The sequence below is a fragment of the Erythrolamprus reginae genome, chromosome 3 (assembly GCF_031021105.1).
Source record: "Erythrolamprus reginae isolate rEryReg1 chromosome 3, rEryReg1.hap1, whole genome shotgun sequence".
Classification (NCBI taxonomy): domain Eukaryota; kingdom Metazoa; phylum Chordata; class Lepidosauria; order Squamata; family Dipsadidae; genus Erythrolamprus; species Erythrolamprus reginae.
The window spans coordinates 76,735,805-76,746,056 of record NC_091952.1 but is presented as its reverse complement, the minus strand read 5'-3'; the positions used below and the strand labels follow the sequence as shown (position 1 = coordinate 76,746,056).

Below are 10,252 nucleotides of genomic sequence, written 5' to 3'. Positions count from 1 at the left end.
TGTTATTTTGTTGTGAGCCGCTCCGAGTCCACGGAGAGGGGCGGCATACAAATCTAATAAATTATTAATTTTTATTATTATTAAGTCCAGACCCAGCTAGGATCCACTGTGCTTAAGAGAGGCTACTGGCTGTTGCTATTTCTGAAATGGTTTGGCCAAGCAAGAGTCCTTTCAGTGCTGCTGTGAGAACCCAGTTATCAATTCCTTTCATGATGTTCCCTCATCACTAACAAAAGTGTTCTGAAATCTAGATCTGATCTACATCTGGCTTTCTGTCTCCTGCTTCTTCTGCTTGCCCTTTGAATAAAGCCTTCATGATGGATTTATGTTCTAGAAGATAAGCCCAACATTTCAATTATGATAAACACTTTTGTCTGTGAGGCCCAGACAGTTTTCAGAAGGTAGCAGCATCTGCTGTCTTCCCTAAAAAGAATTCACAGACCGAGGATTACTATTGACAAGACACTCCTTCCTGTCAACATTATCTGTGTTTTGATTTGTCGGTTTATTTAAATCCTGCCTTTAGTATTTTTATAAATAACTCAAAGCAGCCAACATACAGATAGTCCTTGACTTACGACCACAATTGACCCAAAAATTTATGTTATTAAGTGAGACATTTTGCCTCATTTTACAACTTTTCTTGCCACAATTGTTAAGAAGAGGAAGAGGAAAAAGAAGAAAAAGAAGAATTTATTAGATTTGTATGCCGCCCCTCTCCGAAGGCTCTCCAAAGACAAATTTAAGTGAATCACTGCAGATGATAAGTCTAGTAACCTGGTTGTTATGTGAATGAGCCTTGCCCATTGACTTTCCTTGTCAGAAGGTCTCAAAAGGATATCACATGACCTGGAACACTGCAAGGGTCATAAACATAAGTTTCCCTTATTTTCTCATAACTAAATTACCCTACGAATTCCACATTTACCTATCTTTAAAAATAAAATATCAATTCATATTGGGTGTTTTATGCCTTATTTCTAATTAATATCCTGTACAATAGAGGGGAAAATAGAAATTATTCAAATTCCAAAACTTCAACATGTTAACTTCTTTCATTCATTATTCATTATACTTTATCTTTCCCTCTAGTGGTACAAGTATGTCATTTTAAATTTGATCAAATATTAAAGCCCTAAATATATATTTTATTTAGCGTCAAAAGAAGAGGACTGTATTAGGCTGTGGGATACATCTCTTGACATCTCGACTGATAACAAAGGCTTTTCTTAGGTTTCTTCTTTCCAGTGACTTCCAAACTTCAAAAAACAAATTGATCAATCCGTTCACGGCTACCGCGGCTTGGGCAGCTTTTATGAGCCTGTACCAATGCTTGTCTTCAGTGCTACCGATGTGCTCTCCGAGACTGGTGCAGGTGCGCGGGTATCTGTCGTGTGTGTGTGCGAGTTGGTGCAAGATTCAGCTTCTGTGCGAGTCTTGAGCAAGATTTCACCTATTTTCTGCTATTTCTTTGCTTCCGCGCATGCGCGGAAGCAAAAAAAAGCCAAGAATAAGCGAAATCCTGCAGGCGCGAGCATCCACATGCAAGATTTTACATGCACAGAAGCCAAATCTCATGTAGGGGCACACATGCGTGTGTCAGGGACACACAGCTGCGTGAACATCGCAATTTTTGCTACCACATTGCCGTGTGGTCCCATACCAGGTGCAGCCCATTACTGCTCCACCTCTCTCTCCCTCCATCTCACGTCACAAGGACCTAACTGCACTTGGGCCTGTTCTTCCTGCTTCCTGGAAACAGCCGCCATTTTCAATACAGTAATCTCTCGCTACTTCGCGGTTCATCTTTTGCGGATTCACTACTTCACAAGTTTTCAAAGGGGGCTTAAATCCATTAAATCCATTGAAAATTTTAAATCTATTAAAAATTCATAAAATTCTTCTACAATACTACTGTACTCTATTAAAGAAACTGGTAGGATATCACATGTAGTTCCAGCTGAGAAACATTATAGAATGACTGTTTAATGCAAAGGGTGGGTTTTAAAAGTCCAAATAAAAAGATAATTAAAAAATATCTTTCCTCTACTTCACAGAAATTCGTTTTTCACGGGTGGTTTTGGAGCGCATCCCCTGCGAAAAACAAGGGATCACTGTACTCTGAAAATTCCTTGTGGAAATGGTGGCTATTTTTTGAGCGTTTTGCCCAAATCATTTAGCTCATGGGAGGCTGCAAACCTCCCCTGATTCTTGCTAGCTAACTTAATAATTGTTTTGCTTTTTTGCTGCCTGTCTGACTGCCTTTAGGGCCCAGTTTCTGCTGTGACTGTTTGGTGCACGTTTGTGCTGTAGCCGCTTTCTCTTTAGAGCTGAACTTTTTCTTTAGCTCCAGGCTGCAGAATTATTATTTTTTTGGCTTGCTTCCTTCTTTTCCTCTGACTTCAGCCTGGCAGTGACTCATCAAGGTGAGTAACTTACATATTTTGTCATCATCTTTCTAGACATGCAATAAATTTCGCAAATTACGGAATTAAAAGTGATGGATGGCAGAGATGGAGTGGTTTTGGTTTTGGCACCTAATTTGGACGGGAGTTCAACAAGTCTGTCTCTCCCAGCTCTTTTTGGGTTTTTTTTAATTGAAGAAATATGGGTTTCTGGGGCAGGGAGAGCAATAAATAGAGAAACTGTTTTGCATGCAGGCGGTTAATATTCCCAAAACTAGCAAGAGCCAGAGGAAATTTACACTCTTTCAAAGGCCTGCTGATCAGGGTAGAGGCCCAGTCTACAAGCAAGGCTTTATCAGTCAAGCATGGTGGTTTGTCTGGAAGCCTCTCTGGCATTGGAATATGGTGCTAGGCCCTAATCTAGCTGGGTTCTTTCCCTCTGCTGGGCAATTTTTGGCTTTGCAAATCCTTTTAATGCTTATCTGCCTCCTTTATGGACCCAGTTAGATGGCAGGCCTGCCAGTCCTCCTCTACCCACCGGTAGCAGGTATTCCATGTTCACTATATATTTATCTAATGGTGGCATCAGTGTGTGTGTGTTGTGTGTGAGTGTGTGTGTGTGTGTGTGAGAGAGAGAGAGATTAAACAAGCCACTTAATATTTGTCATCAGTTGTAGCCATAATGGGCAGTCTCCATTATGGTCATAAGTTGACAACTATCTTTATCCAATTTCATTTACTTATCCAAGTGACTTATCCAAGTTGATCGTTCATATACAGTATAATAACTTTAGTAGAGTCTGTCCTGCAGGTTTCAAGATATGATCAACTACTATGGCAAGTCTAACTCCATTTAGACTTGGAAAGGAAAGAAGCTATCCCTCACTGTGCTATGAGAAGCCACATGGATCTCTAATAATAAAACTGGATAAATTTATACCCTAAACCAGGGGTAGGCAAAGTTGGCTCTTCTATGACATGTGGACTTCAACTCCCATAATTCCTTAGCTAGCATGATTGTTTCAGGAATTCTGGGAGTTGAAGTTCACATGTCATAGAAGAGCCAACTTTGCCTACCCCTACCCTAAACTGTAGATCATGGTCTTTGAAAAGGAATAAGGTCCATACAGGTTCGTGATCATGATTAAAAGGAGGCAAAATCACACCTAGTATTAAAATCTGGTCTTGAAAAATGACTGTACTGTATGAAAATATTGAGTGTTTTTCTGTTTCCTTTACTAAAGTGATAGGAGAGGGGTAGGAGCTACTTTTGAACTTCAAAAATCTTTTTCCCATTCTGCCCTTTAGTCCAGAAAACAAATCCCTCTCCCATTGGAATTTATACTTACATGGTAATTCCAGGTTGTGGCTTTAATTCTAATTGGTATTTAATTAAAAATGGACCTGTACCATGACCTAGGTGAGGAAGTTTATTTCATTCATTTTTCCATTTATTTATACAGCTTTCAGTTTATATGGGGAACCTTTTACCATATTTTTTGGACTATTAGATGCACCGGAGTATAAGACGCACCTTAGTTTTTGGGGAGGAAAATGGGGGGGGAAATCTGCCTACCAGATATTCATCTGGCTAGCGTCCTTAATCTGGTCAGATTCAGCACATTTTTTATTCCCTGGTTAGGGCTTTTAAAAAAACACCCTTATTTAGAGAGAGTAACAATTAAAGAGCTTGCAAGCTTCTAAGAGCTGGGAACATCATTGGCAGCTGGTTAGGGCTGGAAAGAAACATTCTATTAAGTAAAGCAATGAAAAAAACTTGCACAGACTTAGTACCTGGAAAGCATTATTTGCAGAGAGTAACAATGAAAGAGTTTGCAAGCTGCAAAGAGCTGGGAACATCATCAAGACGCAATCCCCACTGGACGGGGGTCTCGACAACCCTGTGATGGTTCACTTTACGAGGCCCGATCCTGAAACCATTACTAGTGCTTACCAATGAAACACGGAGTCAATGGTCTGGGTAAAGTGACAAAGCTTTATTGTTACAGGTATCCTTCTTTTATACCCTTCATATGCAAATGAGGGGTTTCAACTGGTAATTTTCTATTGGCTAAATGCAAGTCTAATTTTTCCTAATATACGTTTCTTATAGGCTACAAATATAAGGTTTTTCAAATCTATAGGCTAAAAATAAGACTTTTGAATACACAAGTTTTCATAGGCTATATCTATATGCAAAAATAAGGCTTCTGAGTACACAACTGTTCATAGGCTATTTCTATTAAGCTTCTAATTGGTTATAAAAGGTATCATCTACAGCTTATGATAGGCTACTAACTTCTCACTTTATGCACCTATCAGTGGCTGAGTTGCCAGCCAATCACACCGTTAGTGTCTTACCTCGTGCCAGGAGCGCTGTTGAGGGATTTTTCTTACTCTGTCCAAAGTTCATGGCTATTCTATGAGTCACTGTCTCTGGGCAAATTTTCACCATGCTATTTCAGATAACTGTTTCTGTATATCCTAGAGCAGTGTTTTTCAACCAGTGTGCCGCGAGACATGGTCAGGTGTGCCGCGAAGCTCAGAGAGAGAAAGAAAGAGAGAGAAAGAGAGAAAGAAAGAGCAAGAGAGAGAGAAAGCAAGCAAGAGAGAGAGAAAGAAAACAAGAGAGAAAGCAAGCAAGAGAAAGCAAGCAAGAGAGAGAGAAAGAGAACAAGAGAGAGAAAGCAAGAGAGAAAGAAAGAGAGGGAGGAAAGGTGGGAGAGAGAAAGACATAGAGGGAAGTAGGGAGGGAGAGAGAAAGAGAGCAAAAAAGAGGAAAGAAGGAAGAGAGAAAGAAAGAGGGATGGAGAGAGAAAAAAAGAGGGAGAGAAAGAGGGAGAGGGAAATAGAGCGAAAGGGAGGAAGAGAGAGAATTTTTTTGTCTAAACTTTTTTTAGCCACCCCCCCCCCTCAATGTGCCCCATGGTTTTGTAAATGTAAAAAATGTGCCGCGGCTCAAAAAAGGTTGAAAATCACTGTCCTAGAGCATAGCTAATATTTGGCTTACACAATCCCTATACATCATTAGCACCTGGTTAGGACTGGAAAGAAACATTCTGATTAAGTAAAGCAATGAAAAAACCCTGCAAAGACTTAGGGCTTGGAAAACATTCTTAGCAGAGAGAAACAATGAAAGAGCCTGCAAGGTAAGAGCTGGGAAGATCGATAGCAGCTGGTTAGGGCTGGGGGGGAAAAGTTACATTCAGAGTATAAGACCTGAATTTTCAGCCTCTTTTAGGGAGTAAAAAGGTGCGTCTTGTACTCTGAAAAATATGGTACTGTATTTTGTTTCAAATGCAAAATACAGATTCCGATTCCTCAGAATTCTCAGGCAGAATGTTGAGTACTCTCCTGTCTGGTGCATAATGTTTAAAAATGAGAGATAAAGATTCCAACAAAACATTTGTTAACTCAATAAGAGAAAACTGCATAGAAAACCTGAGAAAATGTCAACTCGCTTTGCAAAATGTTAACATTTCATTTAAAAAAAAAAAAAATTGATGCATAGTTTAATGCTACCTTTTGAACTGCTGTTTTTAATTTATCCATTCCAGACTCTAAATTATCAAGCACCCAAAATTATCTACCTGATAAAGATATTCAAATACTACAGGTCAAATTCACTTTGGGGCTGTGTCACCATTGACAGCTGTGTTATGGTCTTCTTAGCACCTGAAAAGAGGGTATAGCTTGGAAAAATTCAGAATGTCTGTAGGTCCTTCCATTATCTGGAAAAAAGATGGTAGATAGATTTCCAGTTAAATAGATTTCCAGTTCGTCAAAGGATCATTACCAAGAAAGTGAAAAAAGCTTTGCCCTACAAATTCAAAGGTAAAAAGGAATCTTGAAATGAAGAAAAGCCTTTTTTTCTTTTAATAAATGAGATTAGAAAAACCCAGGAGCATCTTCAGGAGTGAGTATGTAGTCAAAATCTGCATGATAGCATATGCAATGTTCTAATCAGTTCCACACCCTCTTTGTATACAGATGCACATATTGTACAAAATGAATGGGCAATCAAACATGATTCCATGCTGCTAAAAAAATTGTTTTGAAGTGTATTTGACTCTAAAATGTTTGGCACATAGGTAATTTGTCCTAGATCTGTCAAGTAGCAAACAAGAAAGAACATATCCCAGTTCCCTCCTCAACTAATACAATGCTTCAGAACGAGGGTTAAAAATAACAGCAATTGTACTAGAGGGTTATTGACTGAGATATGTGGCCATAGAAGTTGAACAAATAAATAAACAATACAAAGGCAACACATTTTTCCGTATAACCTTTACCATTTAGACTTTCAATATAGGGATAACTGACTGGACTTCGTGATCTTGACCCTGAGAATATGCAGAATATGTTGCATAAAGATAAATAAATTGGTCATTTTTCATGAGACAATAGAATGTTTAGTCTGTGCTCAGTTAAGAATGACAAGCATTGATAATACTTTGAAAAAAACCAAAGATTCTAAGGAGTTCTAACTGTTACCAAGTTACCAGCAACATCAACCAGGTAGAGAAAAGGAAGAGTACAAAGAGTTGGACCAAAAATGGTAGGTTAACAATGCAGGGGTGGAGGGTGAGAATAGAGGAGCAGGGAGCAGTGGAATGTATAAACAGGTTAATAATCAAATCTTAAAACTGTAAATTATTTTAGAAAAGTAATTGCTACTATTAAAAAGTGAGAAGGAGCAAATTCTCACAGAAACAAAATAGAAGTCTCCAGCTCCATTGAAGCACAGGGATTTACATTATAGAATAAGATTTAGCTGCTTCACCTTAGCAAAGGTCTCTCTTACTTGCAATTCCATGAGTAAATAGCGCTATAAATTAGACCCATCTTTAACCAAAAGAACAATGCAGACACTTTTCGCATCACTGTTTTTCATTTATAGGATTGGAGATGCTGTAATATCAATCACAGTGGTAACACCTAACACATCTCCGTATTTTGCTAAGGAGCTCACATATTCTCATTAATGAGAATGACTTCATGACAAAAAAGGTAAACTCCAGAGTGTGCGAGAATTTCTGCCTAGGAGAGGAATTTTCATTTGCAGGAAAAATTATTTATCCTTTTAAAAAATATCTTTAATGTTCATTTCAGAAAATAAATTCCTACCTTATGGCTAACTTTTGTTTCAGAAGCTGTTATTTTGTAAAACCAATCTGAGTTAATCACTGATAAAAAGAAAAGAGGATATGATTGCAAATGTTCTAAAACAATGATAATAGATAACCAACTCATATACTTTAAGTAATTGTTAAAAAAATATGTTATTCTTTTAAATTTTGTGGATTATTTTATTTCATGTTCTTATAATTATTGGCTCTATAAATTAAACACAATATTGTATTTATCATTTAAAAGAGAGCCTGAACCAAGCAAATCTGAGCAATAAGTTCCATTCCCAGAATGTTTCTGAAGCTTCATATCTTGGCCTGCCCCAGGATAGTGGTTTGATACTTCCCAATATTATTTATCTTCAGGGTGTTATATAGTACCCTCATCCTAGTGAGTATAAGAGAGAAAAGTCCTGTATCATTCTTGCAAATAAAAAGATAATAGTGAAATAATGGTGCCATTTTGTCAAAGTGTGTGACTAAAGAGATCAGCCCTCTCCCATACACTATTTGGAATTATATTAATCTCACAAGACATAAAGAGAAATGAAACATTATTTAAAATAAAAAATAAAAAAGAAATATATAAAGTAAACTTGTAAGACTGCATAACTGCTCAATTAATTAATATTATAGACCAGCTGGCAAATTAGTTAGCCTAAAAATTCCAAAAATCAAAAGATGGCATCCATTTATTTATTTATTTGTTTGTTTTGTCAAGTACGTATTGGTAGTATAAAGAGATATAATATTTATATACATGATACAGTGGTACCTCTACCTAAGAACGCCTCTACTTAAGAACATTTCTAGATAAGAACCGGGTGTTCAAGATATTTTTGCCTCTTCTTAAGAACCATTTTCTACTTTCTCTGGGGGCTTGGAGAGGGAATAAACCTCTGCCAGCACCCAGAGAAAAGAAACGCTCCCTTCGCTCTGGGCAGCCCAGAGCGTACGGAGCGTTTTCCTTTCTCTGGGCACTTGGAGAGGGAATAAACCACTTCATGTGGTGACTCCCTTGCACTGCCTGCCATGCACCCAGCGTGAGGTTGCCTCCTGGAGTGTCTAGGCGCGGATAGGCAAAAGGGGACACTTCGCCCCGGCCGGATCAACTTGGTTTCAGCCAAACCAAGGAGTCACCACAGTGAAGGAAAGGCGCTGGCTACAAAGTGAGCGAGCGAGAGGAGAGGGGAACCCTTCAGCATGGGAAGGAAGAGGAAGCAGGTAGCAGCAGCAGCCATTGCCTTTCAACCACAGAAGTGGGAGGTTCCCCCCTCTTGCCCACCTGGGTTTCTTTCTCTGGCGCAGTGTATGGGAGTCAGCCTCCTGCTGGGTGTATGGGAGGCGAGTGCTCCTTGCCACCTCAGAGTGCCTCTCTTTTTTTTAAAGCTTTTGGATTTTTTTGATTCCCCTCACCTCACCTTCTTCCTTTGGCAGAGACTGTCTTCCTCCTCTTCTTCCTCCTCCTCCTCCCACCCAAATTCCGAGCTTTTATTTCTTTCCTAATGGGTTTGCACACATTATTTGCTTTTACATTGATTCCTATGGGAAAAATTGCTTCTACTTACAAACTTTTCTACTTAAAAACCTGGTCAGGGAATGAATTAAGTTCTTAAGTAGAGGTACCACTGTACTAGTAAAAGAGAAACATTAGGACAGGGGACAGAAGGCACTCTGGTGCACTTATAATTATCCCAGGTTCTGAGTTTTACAGAGCTCAAAGAATTTCTCAGAGACAAATTATCATTTTTAAAGATTTGGGGGGGGGGAAGCATCCCCGTGCAGAATCTGATATATGCGTAAAAGACCAAAGTAGGTACTGAATAATACTGAGGCTGAAGTCAATACAATGCTTTTTTATTCTTCATACAAAAGAAACAAGGTTGCTACACAATCTCTGCTCTGGGCGCGAATGAATAAACAGTGTCGGTTTGCCGCTTTTATACTTTGTTTCTTCCCGCTCAACGCAACTGACATTTTCTTAAACTTCCCGGTCATTTTTGACCCAATCGTATTTAAACATGTCTGACGTAAACATTTACACCAAGTCAGTGAATATTCAACAGGTACAATAGCTCAATGTCAGCCTACCCATGTAGACCAAATCAAGAAATCTAATTCAAACAAAGATTAACATTTTTATTAATATTGGCCAATTTTACTGTGCTCCCCTCCCGCCATCTTATAATAAGTGAATTAGGGAGTGTGTGCCTGAATCCTTTGTGTTTGCTTTCTCTTATTATGAATTTAAGTCACGTTTTCCCTGTGTCTCTTGGCCTATCTCTCTCAAGGTCATCTTTGTTACTTTCTACATAGAGAGCTGCTGTATAAAGAATACAAAATTTAAGGATGCACGCACAATAAATTAAGCTAGAAAGCAGCTTCTGCCTAACTATTAACTGATTTCTTAGATGTAATTTAAATCCAGAAACAAAGTTCCCAACTTCTTTTTTCCTGGGCTTAATTCCAGGCATTGATAATCCCAGCTCAAAGCCAGCAACTTTTTGCTTCCATTTCTCTGGAGTTCTGTTTCTAAATGAACATAACTTTTCTCTACGAGAGGGAGGACTGAAGCATCTCCCTTTGCTTTTATTTGGTAAAAGTTATGTTCTTCCCCAATACTGAATGTTATAGGGTGTCCTGCTTGAGCAGGGGTTTAGACCTCCAAGATCCTTTCCAACTGATGTTTTGTTTTGTTTTATTCTGTTCTGTTTTGGT

At 38.7% G+C, this 10,252-nt stretch overlaps 2 protein-coding genes across 2 annotated transcripts in view; one reads left to right on the top strand and one right to left on the bottom strand.

Annotated features, from left to right (window-relative positions):
* SCP2 (sterol carrier protein 2) overlaps positions 1–10,252 on the bottom strand; it is a 281,976-nt gene that overhangs the window by 211,736 nt on the left and 59,988 nt on the right. The window lies entirely within an intron of this gene.
* SLC26A8 (solute carrier family 26 member 8) overlaps positions 2,238–10,252 on the top strand; it is a 47,534-nt gene continuing 39,519 nt past the window's right edge. Inside the window, exon 1 of the mRNA XM_070748965.1 lies at positions 2,238–2,426. The gene's annotated coding sequence lies outside the window, so the exon portion shown is untranslated. The remainder of the gene's footprint in view (positions 2,427–10,252) is intronic.